The sequence below is a fragment of the Rhinolophus sinicus genome, chromosome 15 (assembly GCF_057876585.1).
Source record: "Rhinolophus sinicus isolate RSI-liver-muscle chromosome 15, RSI-T2T, whole genome shotgun sequence".
In the NCBI taxonomy this organism is placed as follows: Eukaryota; Metazoa; Chordata; class Mammalia; order Chiroptera; family Rhinolophidae; genus Rhinolophus; species Rhinolophus sinicus.
Genome location: NC_142515.1, coordinates 103,824,192 through 103,841,042, shown reverse-complemented (window position 1 = coordinate 103,841,042; position 16,851 = coordinate 103,824,192). Strand labels below are relative to the sequence as shown.

The 16,851-nt window shown below is 47.1% G+C and overlaps 1 protein-coding gene across 3 annotated transcripts in view; it reads left to right on the top strand.

Annotated features, from left to right (window-relative positions):
• The window catches only part of MSRA (methionine sulfoxide reductase A), a 337,239-nt gene that overhangs the window by 289,564 nt on the left and 30,824 nt on the right, over window positions 1–16,851 (top strand). The window lies entirely within an intron of this gene.

Below are 16,851 nucleotides of genomic sequence, written 5' to 3'. Positions count from 1 at the left end.
TTACAGCTGAGGAAACCATTATGTTCATAGAAGTGAAATGACTTGACCAAGATCACATAGCCAGTAAGTGGCAGAGGGTGTAAATCCAAATTTTCTGGCTCTAAATTTCATTCTCCTTCTACTGTATGGCACTGCTGCCCAAGAGAAGACCTTTCCTTAAGATGGAGTTCCTTGATTCTGTTTGTTATGGTAGCATAGCATTTACGTGGCCAGTCAAGACATAGCAAGCTAGGCAGAGAAGCATCCAGTGTCTGAAGCTTCTCAGGAAAGATTTCTTACTGCAACTCTTACTTATACCCTTCTTTTAGTGAAATGTCAGTTCTTATTAATTCATTCATTCACCCAGCACTAATGATTGTAAGAGAAGCAACCATCTCTCCTGCGTTGTCAGCCCAGACGGCAAAGGGCTTGCCCATAGCCTGAAGGGGCTCACAATTTGATGACCCGTAAAACGCCTCTCCCTCGTTCTGAACCCTTTTTCTCATCTTCATCTGCCATCTCCAGTCCACATCAGATACCTAGAAAACGGGAGGGGAATTGCTTGTCAGGGTGAACAACAAGGAGGAAAACGTACTTTGTTAAAAGTGCCTTATGGTTTTCACCTACAAGGTCTCGCTGGTCAGCCTGTGGACTGGCGCATGGGTCTGTTCTCCTGCCAAATGAGCCAGTCAACGTCAGAACATTCATTTGAGCAGGTAAGTGTCAGGGTTGCCTTGGAGAAAAAAAGATGCTGGCACTTTGTTCTGGGATGTGCTGTCACACATCCACAGGCGCACGTGCACGTCATTAGAAAATGTATCTTAGGAACAAGCCAAGCCTGCTCCCCATAGTTCTAATCCTTTTCTGACTTCGGCCCTTCCTAGAAATGCAGATCATTTGCTCACCATCCTGTGCTATTGCTACCTAACCTGGGCAGCTCATAACCCCCTGGGGGCGTTTTCAAGCCATGCTATTGCACTGCCCCCTCTGTGCAACTCCAATTAAAACAGAGCTCTCTATGTCCTGATAGGTGATTGATAAAAACTTAATTCACCAGTATTTCTAGGGCATATGATTTTGGGACAAGATCAGGAAGAGAAGATAAATACCAGAAGGCACTTGAAAGTCAGAAAGGAAGTAGTTTACCATCTCAGCTTTTAGAGACAGTACAGATTTAAGAGTGGGGAAGCCCATATGTGACGGGAGAAGTCTGCTTCCACGGGTTCTCCTTCGTGTTGGACATGGGAAGCGTGTCACCAGTCCCCAAACCTCGGCTGGCACCTCACTCCCCAATTTCCCTGCCCCCACACGTAATAAATGCATGATTGACACAGGCCTTGCCCAGATGGCCCCATACTTGAGAGTGACATAATCGTGTGTCTTGTTCTCAGCTTTTTGCGGGAGCAAAAGTAAACAGCCGCGAGGGGAAATAGTCTTACCAGTTGGGAAGAGAGACGAGGACATTGGTCCCCTAGCTAAGCTAGCATTTGGACTCCTTAGCTTGGCGTGCAAGGCTGTCCACAGTTTGCCAGACTCCCTTTTCTCCGCCAGCTCCTGTTTACTCTACCCTGAGCTTCCGTGTTTGCTTTGATACCTCTGTGCCTCTGCACACGGGGTTTCACTGTGAGCTGTTCTCACTTAGCCAGTGGGCCCCACCACCTTTCACCTCAGGCACGGCTCGGGGCTTTCTCACTGGGTGTCATTGGCCCTGCTGGGCAGCTGCTGCCATATGAGCCAGAGGGGTCCAATTAAGAATTAAGAAATTGACTATTACAATCACAGGCCTCATTGAGCCGAAAGTGTTCAGAGTAATTTTCCAAGTGAACTCCATGGAGATTGTTTTCACCACACGTGCAAATAAGATAAACAGATTCCTTATGCACGTGTAGTGCTTTACAGTTATAATATGCTTGTATGTATACCACTGTATTTCATTTTGCTCCCTACAGCATTACGAGGTAAGTAGGGCAAATGCTGTTTCCCCCGTTTCTAGATAACTAAACTGACTCTCAGAGAATCTGACTTATACAACCACTGTGTTCCTAGTGACAGAAACCATCCAGTTGACACAAATCTGCTCCCACCTCTCTCTCCCTGGATGTGAACAAAGGGAGTAAGCCTACAATTAAACAGAGCGAAGATATGAAAAACCAGACTGAATAACACTGAGTGATGTGAAACAGACGATAGGCGCTACTGGAATTCGCAAGAGAAGGTTAGAAGAGTCAGGGAATTCTCATTAAAATAATAGCTGCCATTTTTGAGGGTTTAAAAGTTGAGGCAGACAACTAAAACTGGTTTAGAAACTCCAATACAAAGTCGGATTTCCTATAAAGTTCTGCCTGTGTGCCAAGCACTGTGTTAAGAGAGTGTTTACCAGCACAGTCCTTAGTCTCCAATCCAGTCAGTCCCTCAGGCAGGGACTGTCATTGTCATTTTCCAAATGGGAAGGTTAGGTACATTGTTCGTGGTGACCCGGTGAGCTGGGAGTGTGGCTCCCACCCAGGCCTGTCTGACTGTGCTTTGCCAGACACTGTGCCGCTGCCTGTGGACTTTGTGGAAGAAGCAGGGTAGGAACTTGACCTTTAACCGGGGTCAAAATTGGCACTCTGGGGAGATGAGGCAGGTGCTCCAGGAAGCCAGCCAGCTAATGTGACCGGAGGCACCAGCACCGGACATACACAGTTTATGGGGACCCCAGGAGAGAGGGCAGATGTCAGGGGGAGCAGGAGCTATGGGGAGCAAATGGGAAGCGGTGAGAATGGACCGGATTACGATGCGACCTCGAAGCCAGACAGAGCAGCTTGGACCAGATGGGGTGGGCCATGGAGGCTTTGGAGGCTTTGAGCATGTGCAGGACATGAGATGGGGGCATATGTAAGGACCACGTGAAGTAAAGCCATGGCTGTGGGGTCCGTGTGGTAGCCACTGGCTTTCAGAATTCACAAAAAGCCCATGGGCCAGACCTGAGGGCAGGTGTGTGACTCAATGCCACGTTAGCTGCCTTCACCAGGGTGTTTGCCCTCCCCCGGCACTCTGCACGCCCCGTTCCTGGCTTCCATGCAAGCACAGGGGACACCAGTAGGGATGGCTTCCCCTGCTATTAGGCTGATTGATGGAGAAGTCAAGCCTCCTTCTGTTCAGTGCAGTGAACTGATGGGCTTTTGTTCTCCAGGCCAAATTCCTAGGATCCTTTTGGTCCCAGAACACTTCGCCTGTGGAGTTTATGATAAGAAAGTACAGAAGTGAACTCGCAGAATATAACTTGGGGATTATGGACAGAGTTCGTGTAGGAGGAAATAGTGATTCTCCTAAATCTGGGGCCTTGTGATGTGGGATCAGTGGGATGGGGAGACCCCTGCGTGGCCCCTGTGCTGTGTTAGCGATGAGATGAACAACCATTAACTTAGCAAATCCTGGGTTCCAGGCCCCAGGCTCGGTGCTTTCCATATGTATCTTACGGAACTCTCTGAGGAAGGTATTAGGAGTCCGATTTACAGATGAGTAAAGTAAGTCCCAGAAATATTAAATAACCTGCCCAAGGTCTTACAGCTAGTAAATGACAAGTAAAATTATAATGCGGGTCTCTCTGTGTCCTTCCCGCTATACGTGGGCAGGAAAATAATGACGCAGATATAGTTGGCGGGGGTCAAGGCTCTTTGTTTTGAAACATTCAGAGCTTAACCATTTTGTGGGCATTTCCCCCTCAATTGTGCCTTTGAAATCTCTTGTGCTTTTGAATAGACAGAAGACTCCTGGAATTGGCTTGTACAGGCACATAGCCGCTCCTCCTCTTTCTGTGTTTCCCCCTCTTTCTGGCGTCTTCCCTCCTCCCCATCCCCAATAAATTTAGAAAAAAACAAGGCTAGCATCAGCTCAGAAGCAGTCTGACTTTTTGTTAGACTTACTGCCAGCAGGAGTGAATGATTCCAGGCACCACATCTGGACGCTGGCGGTGGATCCTTGGCCCTCGAGGTGGATGCAGAGCTTCTTACTGGGGCACTACCACAAATCTACTTGCAGAACTGAATGCATGTGCTCTTTTTTTTTCTTAATTCCCATGGCATGATGTTTTAGGCAGCTGGTAGGTTCTGTGGATGCCTCAGTAGGAACAGGCCATGTTTGGGGAGCAGGGACCAAGAGCGGGTGGCATGTTCTCAGCCGCCGAGTGCCAGCAGGATTAATGGGAGGCACCCATTAGCCAGGCACAGGTCCGTGGGCTTTGGATTTTTCAGAATGGTAAGCCATTGATCAGTAAGGCCCCGGGCTTGCTTCTGTCCCTTTGCCTGCAGAAGGCCAGTCCACTCATGGGGCCAGGGGAACACACTCACAGGTACACCTCCAGCTACCTGCCACCCCACGAAGACCAGCATTGAGCTGGGGGTGCCAAGTCAGGACTTTGTACCAATGCCAAGCCACAGTCATTCCTGTTCTTATAACTATGGTTGTCCTGCCTTGGCCACTCTGCTCGAGGGAAGTTCCCCTCCCTCCTTTGCACTGGCGTGGAATTGAGTAGTAGTCAGTGACATCAGCGTTATATTGGAGGTTTCTGTGTAGATTTTCAGATGGGGCAGTTATTAATATGGTTTCCTAGTCATCATACTGTCCCCTTCCTGCACAAGTAAGGACTTTCTTTTGAAGGGCCCTGGAATCATTGCGTCTTCCTGGAACTTGACTTGACTTCGTGCAGGTTTCCATTTGTGACTTCCCTTTCTGGGTTGCACGCTTACATTTCTGTCGGTCTAAGTAAGCAGCTCATTGTTGCATAGTGGATAGATCATCTGTTCCTTTAACAGAATCATCTGGCAAATGGTAGTGCAACTTGGACACAGGAGATGATGTACTCCTTAGGGCGTTGATGTTTCCGGCATGTTCTCTGCAGGTCCTTGAAGCCCTTCTTCCCACACTCCACCCAGGAACAGCAAAAACCACTTGGATTGCTTAACCACAAGACATCTTCAGGACTGCACCTACATTTCTAGTCAAGTGCAGAGGAAGACAATGCCTCATTAGAGGCGTACAGCACAATATTAGGGTCATGGGTTCTGCTGTCATATTGTCTGGGCTTGAATTTCGACTCTGCCACTTACCATGTGCTCTTGGGCATGGCACGTTCCTTCTCTACTCTGCCTCAGTTTCCCACCCTGTGAAATGAGGATAATGATAGCTAGCACATGTTTCCCAGGGTTTGGTGAAACGTAAATTATTCCATGTAAATCATAGAATGATGCCTGATACAGCGGAAGTGCTCATTAAATGTTAGCTATTATTAAGCACTTCAAACCCCAAGGACATCCTATTTTTCACTTTATTGGCATTTTTAAGCTGGTTTTAGTTTAGTTTGAGTTTGAGTTGTCAACTCATAACTACAAATGTGCAAGGCCTACATATAGTGAACTGGCGTTGTAGGCTGCCATGTATGCTAAGTGCGGACATGTGAAGACCAACAAGGGAAAGTACTTTTCCTTAAAGAGAGCTTAGTCTGGTAGACGCAGGGGTTCCTGGAGATAGCACAACCAATACAGCTTTCTGCGCTGTATGTTTGCACTTAGGTTAAAAAAAGAAAACAAAACAACAAAAACTTGGCCGGAACTTTAAAAACAGAAGTGGAGGAGTGTGGGTTCAAGAGGACTGAGTCTTGGCCCAGATTGATTCACTCTGTGACCTTGTTAAGCCATTCAAGCTTTCTGGATCTGACTCAGGTTCCCCATCTGTAAAACGGGGCCACAAAGTCATGCCTTAACTTTAATGGTAGTTCATGTTATATAGCTCTGTGGAAGGACCGTGGTGATCTACCTTGCTGAAAGTAATGATCAAAAGGGTTTTCTTGGAATAATTCACCTGTCATACAGGTGGACCCATCTAGGAGGGTAAAAACCAGGCCAGCTTGCCTGCATGATTTTACATTAATTGCATTTGACATTCTTGGCTGGCAAAATTCCAAACCTGAAGGTGGCCTGAATCCCCTTTAAGGAGACTTCTGCCAGCATCTATGTGGGCCTCTGATATGAAGCACAGTTTGACCTATTAAGAACCAGATCCTTTGATATTACTAGGTGCAGTCTTTTTTTCCATTGCAAATCTTGAATCTTTTTTCACTTCAGTAAAAGCGTATTACAATTGCAGTATCTGACTCTACTAGAAGGCATAGCTTCTCTGTAGCAATATCCTTCGGTGGGTGAGAAAGGGGCATAGGGGTGAATAAAGTAGGGGGTGTAGATATTTTTACCTAGGAATATATTCTGGCCTTCCGACCTTTTGTTTTTGCATCTGCCCAGCCAGATGTAGTACCAAAATGGCTCATGGGGACCGCTGGAAGCCTGTGTACTGGAGCTGGGGACAGCAGGGCAGTGTGCGTCCTTCAGAACACTGGGCTGACTAATTTCAGGCTCTGAAATCAGATTTGAACCTCTGCTGGGTCTCTCTGGGCTGCCTTAATTATGGTGAGTTCACAGGGCAAACTCCTGCTGGGAAAACCCTTTTTCAAAAGAGGGTCATAAATACCAAAGTGCTGGGCGTGGAGGGGGCCCTGCATCTCCCAGGGCCAGCCAGCTGGGAGCTGCTTAGCACAGAACCCCAGGCCTGCCAGGAAGAAGTTTCCTGGCAGTGCTGGTGCCCATGGTCCAGGAGGGTCTCAGTTTGAGCTCGGCAGTGGCAGCACGCATGTGACCCCCACACTGGGAGTGCTGGCCCCAGCACAGAAGCTTCTAATCAGAGACACCTGCTCAGGGTGAAAGGCTCCAGGTGGCGAGGCCAGCAGATGTCTTTATTGGTGACTAAACATGGGCAGAGGAGCTCTGCTTACTTTTGAGAGCACAGGGCATATTGAGAGAGAAAGCACTGTGGCCCGGGCGCCCAGAGCCCTGGGTTCTAACTTCAGGCTTCCACTAGTCAGCTGTGTAGCTTCTTCCCTCTGGGCCTTGGTTTCTTCACCTCTGAGAGCTGGCAGTGAGGTTAGATCACCCACGGGTCCCTCTGGCGCTACTAGCCTATCGTCTGCATTCTAGGGGATCCAGGGAGGAGCAGAACGGGAAGAGCATTCACTCAGGCGGGGTTTCCTCGAGCGGGCAGCTGCCCCAAAGGAATGTCTCCTGGCCTCATGGCTTCCTGGAAACTAGGGGAGCTGGTGGCTAACGTGCTTATAATGATCCCTCAGTCTCTGGGAGCCATGAGGGTGTTCCCACCAGGGCAGCAACCCCAGTTACCTTACCGACCATGAACGGCACAGGGCTCGCCGCGTCCATCAGAACGCAGATGGGCATCCTGTCCTGGGCTTCCTGCAGCCTTACCACATGGGCTCCCAGCACCCTCTGCAACCGCTCAGAGTTCACACTTCCATAGAGACCCTGAACTAGCCCAGTTGTTCTCAAAGTGTAGGCCCCGCGGCATCAGCATCATCTGGGAACTTGTTAAAAATGCAAATTCTCGGGCCCTGCCCCAGACCCACTGACTCAGAAGCCCAGGAGGTAGGTCGAGCAATCTGTGTTTAACCAGCCCGGCAAGTAGTTCAAGGGAGGGTGACATTTGAGAACCCCTGCACTGGCCTAACCCCTTAGTTGGAGAACCATTGTATGCGTCTCTCTCTTATTTAAAGCTATATATTTTTTTAAAGCAATACTACAACAATAAAGATACTTTGAGAAACTACCCATTTTGACTTTCTGGGCTCTCTTCCAGTCTTTGTTGATTTGCACACACTTTTTACACAGATGACATTGTACGGAGACTTATAGTGTTGTGCTTTTTCTCATTTACATTTTTAGTGCTTTTCTTCCCCCTTGCTTCATAACCTTCATACTTGTCACTTTCAGTGACTGCAGAACACATCCCTCATTTGACGGGCTCTGTGTGCTTGACCGCTCTGCCCCTAGACATTTGGCAACTTGCTGCTTTTCATGATGGGAGAAGTCACCTGCCTGTCGGGGCGAGGTCAGCTTCTGGGGCGTTCCACGTGACCTCCCATCAGCTCAATGTCTGACCTCCCTGAAGTCCTCAACATGAGGTTATCTGACAAAGATTACTCAGTGGAAAAAAAATAATAATAAAAACCTATAACAGATACTAAATCTACAGGGATGTATCGCATCTGAAAGATCCCTGCTCTGCTGAGTTTTGCTAACCTGAGTATCTTCTCATTTCTCTCGCAGGTGGCATCAGCAGAGGGGGGTCTAGTGTGGGGTGGGGATGGGCACCTCCCCTGCCCTGATGGCCTTGCCCTGTGCCAGGCCTGCTGTCGGTCATTTCCTGAGCATCCTGGTCCCCAGCAGGAAGGCCTCCCCTTCTTTCTCATGCTGCCTCCACCGTCTCCCTAGCCCATGGCTGTGGACCCTCTCGTCTTCTTTCTTCCCCAGCCTGGGTGAGAGTCCACAGCACACAGCTTGACCAGCACAGCCCCGAGTGGTAGCCCCTTTGTTTTGACAACACCACTAATCCTTCTTGGGCCATAAATAACATTGTATCTTTCAAAATGATTTTGTTGGGGTAAATCCCTTCATACGGGATTGCTATGTCTCAGGGTAACCCTTTAGGGCATCTTTCATGCCACGGTCTCTTCTGTTAGTGGCAATCTGCATGGGTACCCTACCAGTGGCTCCGCACTGCTCTTCATGACATGGGGTCCTCCTTACTCTGCACGTGAGGAAACTGAGGCCCACTGAGGTTAAGTGGCTTGCAGTGACCATTGCGCTGAGGCAAGGGTTGTTCTGCATTACTTGGTTGTAGGACTTTATTTTCATTTCAACAGATGGGGCCATCTCCTTACCCTCTCTGGTTGCTTCTCCAAGTCGTCGAGCACTGCCAGCAGTGGAGGAGCCTTTGAATTTGAAAATGGCTCTGCTCATCGGCATTGCCCCTCCCCCACCACTGTGGTTCTCCCATGGCTTTAGGGTGAGAGTCCAGGGCTGTGATCTCCTTAATCTGGTTTTGGGGAGACGCCTGTCACCAGAGTCTCCCTTAAACTGTTTTTAGTACCCAGACCCATCGGTAGCAGCCAGCTGGTATAGAGGCTCAGCTTGACCTGGGAGGGAGGCACACCTTGAGTGCCACATTTGCAAAATGACCAGAGGCTATCATTCTACACCTGCTTGTCATTTGGACGCCTGATCTAGACTCGTAAAGGTGGTGCCAGGAGAGGGCTTTGCCAAAGCATCTCATGAAAATCTGGCTAATGGGCCTTTGGGGTCCACTAGATACAGCTTCACATGACAAAGATCTTGGATCTATTTTCATATTTGGCAGGTGGCAAAGGTCTTGAGTGGGCTGAAGGTCATTCAGTGGCCAGAATGGCGTCTCCAGACCCTTTTCCCCAATTGGCCATACCTTCCCAGTTGTGGAAGGACAATGCCATGTTAGAAAGAGGTCCAACTCTGCCACCAACTAGCTGTTAGTGCAGACTGAAATCACACAATCAGCCCCCTGGTGATTTCCCCATCCCGTCCCGCTTAGATCCCACTCTCCCCTCACCCCCAAATCAACTCTCTTGTAGGCATTCAGCTTCCTAAAAGTATCTTCTTCTTGTAGAACTTCCGTCATCTCCTGGGGTGCTGGATGGGAGAATAGAATTCTCGGAAAAGGGCGAGACTGAGGAGCTTTCCTGGAGCTATGGAAGCATCCATAAGAGAAAACCTAGTTCAGCCACCTGACCTTTGAGGCGGAACATTCCATGCCCGGTGATGTGCTCAGGTCCATAGAGACGGTTCATGGCAGACTCAGGACTGCCCAAGGAACAGTGCTAGCCAATTTTGCTGCCATCCGGAAAGCAAGGAGGCTGCAGGAGAAGAGGGTGGGGTTCAGCTTCAACATGATTGCCCGGGTAAGCCATGGATAAAGAGGGAGCTTAGAATGGCAAATGGGGTGAATGGGGTCCTGTGATGAGAAAATGTTCCCGTTCATCTCATATAGGTTCAATTATTTAAATTGAGGTATATTTGACAGTTAAGAATTGTACATATTTAAGGTGTACAATTTGATGATTTGATATACATATATACTGTGAAACAATTACCACATTTAAGCTAATTAATATATTCATGTCTTCTGATAGTTACCACTGTATGTGTGTGTGTGTGCACGCGCACTTGGTTCAATTTAAAAATGTGTGTGTGGGGTGGGGATGGAGCTAGATAGATAGAGTTTTGTGGTCTATTCTAACTCAAGCAGCTTCTGGGCTCTATTAAAGCAATTTCAATTTGATTTTTGTAGCTTAAAAGGTCCCTGAAACACTTGAGCAAAATTATAGCTCCTTAATTTAGCTGCCTGTCAGTTATTTTCATCCAGGTGGTTTAGGATTGACAGTGAATTTGACATTTGTAAAAATGTTTTGGAAACCATATCAGACACTTTGGAATCAAAAGGAATATAAAATACATTACTCCAGAAGCACAATTGGAATTATTCTTCTGGCCACTCCAAGTCATAGCTCTCTTCTTTCAACAATCTTTTCAGACAAAGCCCAGGGATGGATTGTAAAACTGCTGGTTGCCTTTGTGAGTTTCCTTCCCGCTCGCTGTCACCCTCATTTTGGTGACTTCTGCTTCATTTGTGCATAGCTAAGGATAAAGCATTTCTATTTTGTTTGTCAGAGCTTGTAGGATGTTACACATGGAAAGAACTTTAGGGACCTTCTTCATCTTCTTATACCTATTCCTTTCCCAAGGGCTCGGGGGGAAGGATGTCACTGCTTTCACACTGCTGAGATTCACCCCCAAATCAATGACTCTAGACCACCCTTGATCCATGAAGCTACATGTTAAAATGCTAACTATGACATTTACCTGCCAGTTTTAGGACAGCTACGAGCCCAGAGCTTGTACCTTAAATTAGAAATGCCTGACAGGTAGGGCTGTGTCACCCTGGAGAACTATGTGATAACTCCTGTGCCCTTAGAGATTAGAGATGGGGAGGAATGGCAGGCTGCCTTGAAATGGGAGAGTCTCCTTTTACTCCACCCTGCCTGCTCTGTCTCCTTCAGATCAGTTCAAACACTTTGCCAGGCACCCTGCCAGTGCTAGGGATCCACAGGATGAAAACCCAGAATCTCTGCCCTCCCAGTGATGACAGTACAATGTGATAAATGCCCTAATGACAGTCAACGTGAGCCTCTCAAGACAGACGTGCTTTCTTTCTCCACGTAAAGGGAAGGATGTCCAGGCTGGAGGTTCTCAACTCTCATTTCGGTCACCTCCTGCCCGCTTCCCCACCCCCATTCTGATGTTTAACTAGCTGGTCTGAGGAGGGACCCAGGCATGCGGAGTTTTTTTTAAGAAGCTTCCAGATATTTCCAGGATGCAGCCAGGATTGAGAACTGCTGGGCTTGGTAGAAGACTCACATGTGAGTCCTACTTGGGCAACTGTTAAAGAAAAGTAAAATTATTCTTGATACTTGTTAGTGTGTAAGAAAAGCTCTATTCAAGGGAGGCTACTGCAGTGGGGTTTTGTAGTAGGAGAGAGATTGGGCTCAGCTTCCGATACAATAAGGAAAAGTGGGAATTTTTAGCCAAGGAGCAGGGTTGGGGGCTATGGATGGAAAATTACTAACAGGAAACGTCAAAGGTAAACCTACCTAACAGGATCTTGCTGAAGGCAGGCCAGGGTGATCAGACATCACCTGGGGATGGTGGGGAAAGAGGACCCAATCAGTTACTGGTCAGATATTGAGGGGGTGGGGGCAGGGAGGGGTGTGAAACCGACTTAGCATCATTCTTGCTAAAATTGGACAATACAGAGATGCATATGAAAGCCCAAAAGTCAGGGCCTATTTGAGAAGATTTCAGAGGAGTCTGAGTGCGGCAGAGCGAAGGGTAGGAGATGTGATGCGATGGGTTTGACCTTTATGATTGGGGCAGGGTCGGGGCAGGGGCGTGAGAAGATCAGGTCTGCGATTTAAAAAGATTATTCTCTTCTTGGGAGGTTGAGGGGTGCCTGGCTCTCAGAGAAAGGGACTGTGTTCAGTGTGGGATATGTGGCATTTGAGGCCCTCATTGGACAATCCAGGGGGAGATTTCCAGGAGGCAGTGGAAATGTCAGTTCAGAAAATCAATACTCAGTTCAAGAGGCAAGTCATTTATTTGGGATCAAAGAATTGCAATTCGGAATACACAGAATTAGGTAGCAACCCAAATAGTGGTCTGATTATAGTAGAGGGAATTAGGGAATTTTATAGGGAAAAAAAAAAAAAAGAGGAAGATGAGGTCAGTTGTTTTGAAGAAAATTTCATTGGTGCTGACAAACAAAGCTAGATTTGTACTTCATTGGTCAGTCAAGCGAAGTGCTCACAAGGTAAAAGACCACTCTTATCGGTCCTTTGGACCAGAAACTCTCATCCTTGCTGACACCTTAGAATGTTAGTGGTTTGGCTCAGTTCAAAGATTCAGGAAACAGGACCCGCAAGACAGTTCCTCTGGAATGGCTGCTCTGGCTCCATTTAAAATGGCTCCACTTATGTTATTTTTCACAAAGTAAAGGTCTGAAGATGAGGGTGCTGGTGGGGCAGCTACACAGGTAGGATTCATGAGCATTTAAAGACTGTTTAAACGGTTCCTTCAGCCAAAGGGGGTACACTGTGAATTGTATCACTCACCCAGGGGAGGGATCCTCTAAAATCAGGTGAAGGACAGAACATCAACAATTGTGGAGAACAGAAGAGCTTGCAAAGGTGACAAAGAGTAAATAATCAGCGACAGAGAAGGACAAAAAAAGAAAATGGGGTGGGAGGTGGTTCCATGTATTGTGGAAACCAGGAGAAAAGGGGTGGCTTTCTGGAGATGGGAGACGTAAAGAACCTGCTCAAGGTTCGAATCCTGGCTTTTTTCCATTCATCAAGCACCAAATAACACACACAACACAACCCTCAATATTGTATTTAACAAGAGCAGGACTTCACAGCAGCAGCTGGCGTTGGGCCAGGGAATTCATTGTTAGGGAGGTGGGGGCTGCCATGTGCATTGTAGAACGAATGCTTTTCCCTTCTTTCAGCTTCCCTGGCCTGTACCGCACTAGATCCAATAGTTCAGTCCCCATCCCCACCCCCACCCTCTACCAGTTGAATCAACCCAAAATGTCCCCAGTTATTGCCAAATGTCCCCTGGGAGGAACTTGTCGCCAGTTGAGAGCCACTGACCTAGAATGCTAGTTCAGAGCACTGTCAGTATATTAAAATTGCCTGCAGTGCTTAAAAAATCACTACCACCTGGGCCCCACCCCGGACAATCCAAATCGGTGTTTGCTTTGAGGAAAAGGACCCTGGCATTTGTATTTTGTAAAAGTTTCCTAGCTGATGCTACATGGATAGCCAGGCTTCAGAACCACTGGAATCATCTTCTAAACTGAGGAGTGATATGCCTGTAGCAAAAATAGCTTATTTTTGAGGCACAGTGAGAGAAGAGAGGACAGTACCATCATAGTGTGAGACATTAAAAAAAAAAAAAAAGTATTTGGTTCTCCCTGCAGTATTTTTAAAAAGTAGCTATTGTGCTCTAAAAACCCATGAAATTAATTTATTGTTGTGTTTTCTCATCAAATTGGAACTTTCTTGTTACTACTTCAGTAATCAGGTTATTCTTCAAAAAAAAAAAAAAAATGGGGTGGGAAGTGGTTATAAGGACCCTAGACAGGTTTCCTCCTGAGCGTGTCTTTTCTCTTCCTGCTGCACCTGGGTTGTGTTGGAGTATGGCCTGCCCTCCTCTTCTGCCTGCCTTTCTCCTCCCAGTCAGCTGCCTCAGCTGCCAGATTAACCTTTCGCTACATCCTGTGCTTCCCTCTTTGTTCAGAAGATGGTTTTATTTTTTTTTTTCCAGAAGCCTTTTTTTAAAAGACTTCAGTGGTTCCCATTCCCCACAACCACACTCTTTTGCCTGAAATTCAAGGTCATTCACAGTGTAGCCCCCTGTGCACAAACCTAACCTACCAGGCGGGTCCAGGTATTTGACGCTCCTGTGCCAGCTCCCATGCTTTTGTGAGGGAGGGGGAAAGTTCCCCTCTTTTCCCTGTTCGTTCTCCTGGCTGATGTAATAATCAAACTGACATGAGACAGTGTAACAGGAGAAAATAACCAAATTTGGTTACACACGTACATCATGGGGATTTCATAAGAATATGGGACCCAAGGACAAATCGGGTAGTTGGGACTTAAATGCCATCCTGAGCTAAGGAAAAGGGTTCAGGGGTAGTAGTTTGGACTCAAAGGGCAGGAAGGCAATTCCCATGGGGATGGAAAAGCACATGGTTCCCACACAAATGATTTCTGGGCCATTGTTAACAATGGGACGTGAGAGGACTTTGAACAAAAGGGCCTTGTAGATTCCTCCCTGTCTCACGCTAGTTCCTGTTAAACTATAGTTATCTGTGGTGATAGCTCCCTTCCTGGAGCAGGTCTTCCACCTACATTCTCTTAGGCAGTTAAGGGGAAGGTCAGTGGTTTTTCCTGAGTTTTTTCTTTCTTAAAATAACCACCTTAAAATCATCAATATCCCCAAAAGGGCCTATTTTGGGGTGGCAAGCTCTGCTCCCTGTCACTTTGCCCACATTGTCCTTCGTGCTGCAGACCCACGTCGGTTGCCACCTCTGTTGTGTCCCCTGGTTAGATCGAGTCTTGCCCTCTTCTGTGTTCCTGAGGTTCCCGGCTGGGCCACTTGCAGAATTTCTCAGGGTCTCTCTGACTTGAGGGCTGATCTGTGCCCATGTGTTCTGCGTCATGCCCAGCACAGGGTCCTGTTGTGAGAGCACAAAGGCATCCATGTGCAGTGGGCATGTCCTAGTTGAGTGGAGGGGGTCCTTGGTGGTCACGTGTTAATGGCCTTTTGTTTCCTTGTGCAAAATTGGGGGCCTGGTAATTATCTGGTTATGATCCATCAAGGATGGATGACCAGCCGTACGCGTCTGGGTAGCTGTCAGCTCTGATCAGGCCCATCCATTAGGGCTCCTTGCCCTTTGGATCTCACAGCCCAGCTTCTGCTCCCTTCCCCCACCCACCCCAGGAAGCCAGGGGCATCCGTGTGAGCCCAGACGGCATAATAGAAAGTAAAACAAAAACTTCTACTTAAATCACACCATTGTATATCTGACTGCTGTCACATGTTGATTTGGGAAACTTTTTAGATAGTTATCAAGTCCAAGTAATAATTACAACAATAAAATGACACATTTGTTCAGCGAATTATGAGTTTTGTATGAATCACCTTTCTTGAGCCTCCTGAGAGCTGTAGACAGGCATTAACTCCATTTCAAAGGTGAAGAAATAAATGAAGGCTATAAAATTGCATTTTGAAAATAACACGAGGTATTGTGCTCTGAGTTTTTACAAGGTGAATTCTACCCATTCTCAAATGTCACTCACGTTCTGGGATTTCACAGAACAAAAACAGAGGGAAGTATTTCTTGAACTACTTATCAATATACTGACTCTACAGGAAGAACACTTTTAAAAAAACATTAACCTCATTTTGCATTGACTTTTATTTCCCCCTTAAAACTTTAAATTATCTGTAACACAACCCCTTACTTAACCCGGTTAGAAAAGAGGTTTATTCATCACTGCCTCGCGCCCAGTAGATAATTGTAGATATCTATAGCATTCTGAATGATTAAACTAAATAGATATCTTTAATTAAACTCTATTAAAATATTTCTCACCACTCATTGATAATTCTGTGGGCATTTTACTAATAGTAAATTTAATGAATGAGCCCCAGAAGGTTTCACAGAGGTCACGTGAAACCAACAGTGACATGACACAGATGAGAATGCCAAGGACTGAAGAGGTGGGGGTGTGGATCACACATCTGGCTATCTGAACCTTGGTTAGCCAGGTTTAGAAGCCAGCTCTACTTCTGCACAATAACACCTAACACATCTGTCACCCACCATCCTAGCCGACCCTGCCCTTAAGTCCCAAAAGAGTAACTTGTGACTTCATTTGTTCATTACTTCATTTGTGCCATGTAACAGGAAGTGATGGAGTAGTGAGTGGGCAGATGATGACATCTTTTAAAAAATACTTCGTTTCACTTACTAGGGTCTTGGGTCGCTGGCCTAGTTTTGCCACAGTGCTGGTCCTGCAGGGACTATTTCCTGATCTTTAGAAATGTCTGAAGCATTTGTCTACATTTCTAAAAGTTGGTATTTTAGGCTTAGTTTTCAGCCTTTCAGATTAAAAAAAAACAAAAACAAAAAACAAAACCTCACTGCATGAACATGGAGTGCTCAGAAAGCAAGGTAAGAAGGTTTGGTGAATCACAACATCCCCCGTTAGCCTGGTAGCAGAAGGCTCACCTCTGAGAAGGAAAGTGAGTATGTTCTTTTCTGTGTGATGATGACAATTGCCCTGAGACCTTTATGATGAGAAACAGGGGGGTGAGGGCACACCATCTAGGCTGGCCAGGGCTGAAAGGATGGACATCTGCCTCCTTCCCTTACACGTCAGCAGCCAGTGTGCTGGGGCTTCCTTACACATCCAGTGGTGCTTATCTCTCCTGCAGCCATCTGAATTGTGAATGTCAGAAGGGGTTGTGGAGGCTGACTCCCTGCATTTACAGCTCAGGAAGAGGTCGGCCCGAGAGGGAAGATGGCTTCCCTGAGATCACACAGCTGGTCACTGTCAAAGCCGGGCAGTGAGCCCAGCCCAGTGTCACTCCCTGCTGGTCCCCACCTCCAGCCCGCTCTTGGTTCCGAGCTCCGCGTTCCACCCTCATCTCCTGCTTCTTCCCTCTCTCTGGATCTCGTCATGATGCTCTTTTTGTTATCAGTAAATGTGCTCAGTAGCCAAGTATATTCTGTAATTAAAAATTAATCTGGCAGCTAAGTATGTCACTGTGAATACACTTCATCCTCTAATCAGCAGTGTAGCCCTCAGCCATCACTTTATCCCTGGGCCCTCAG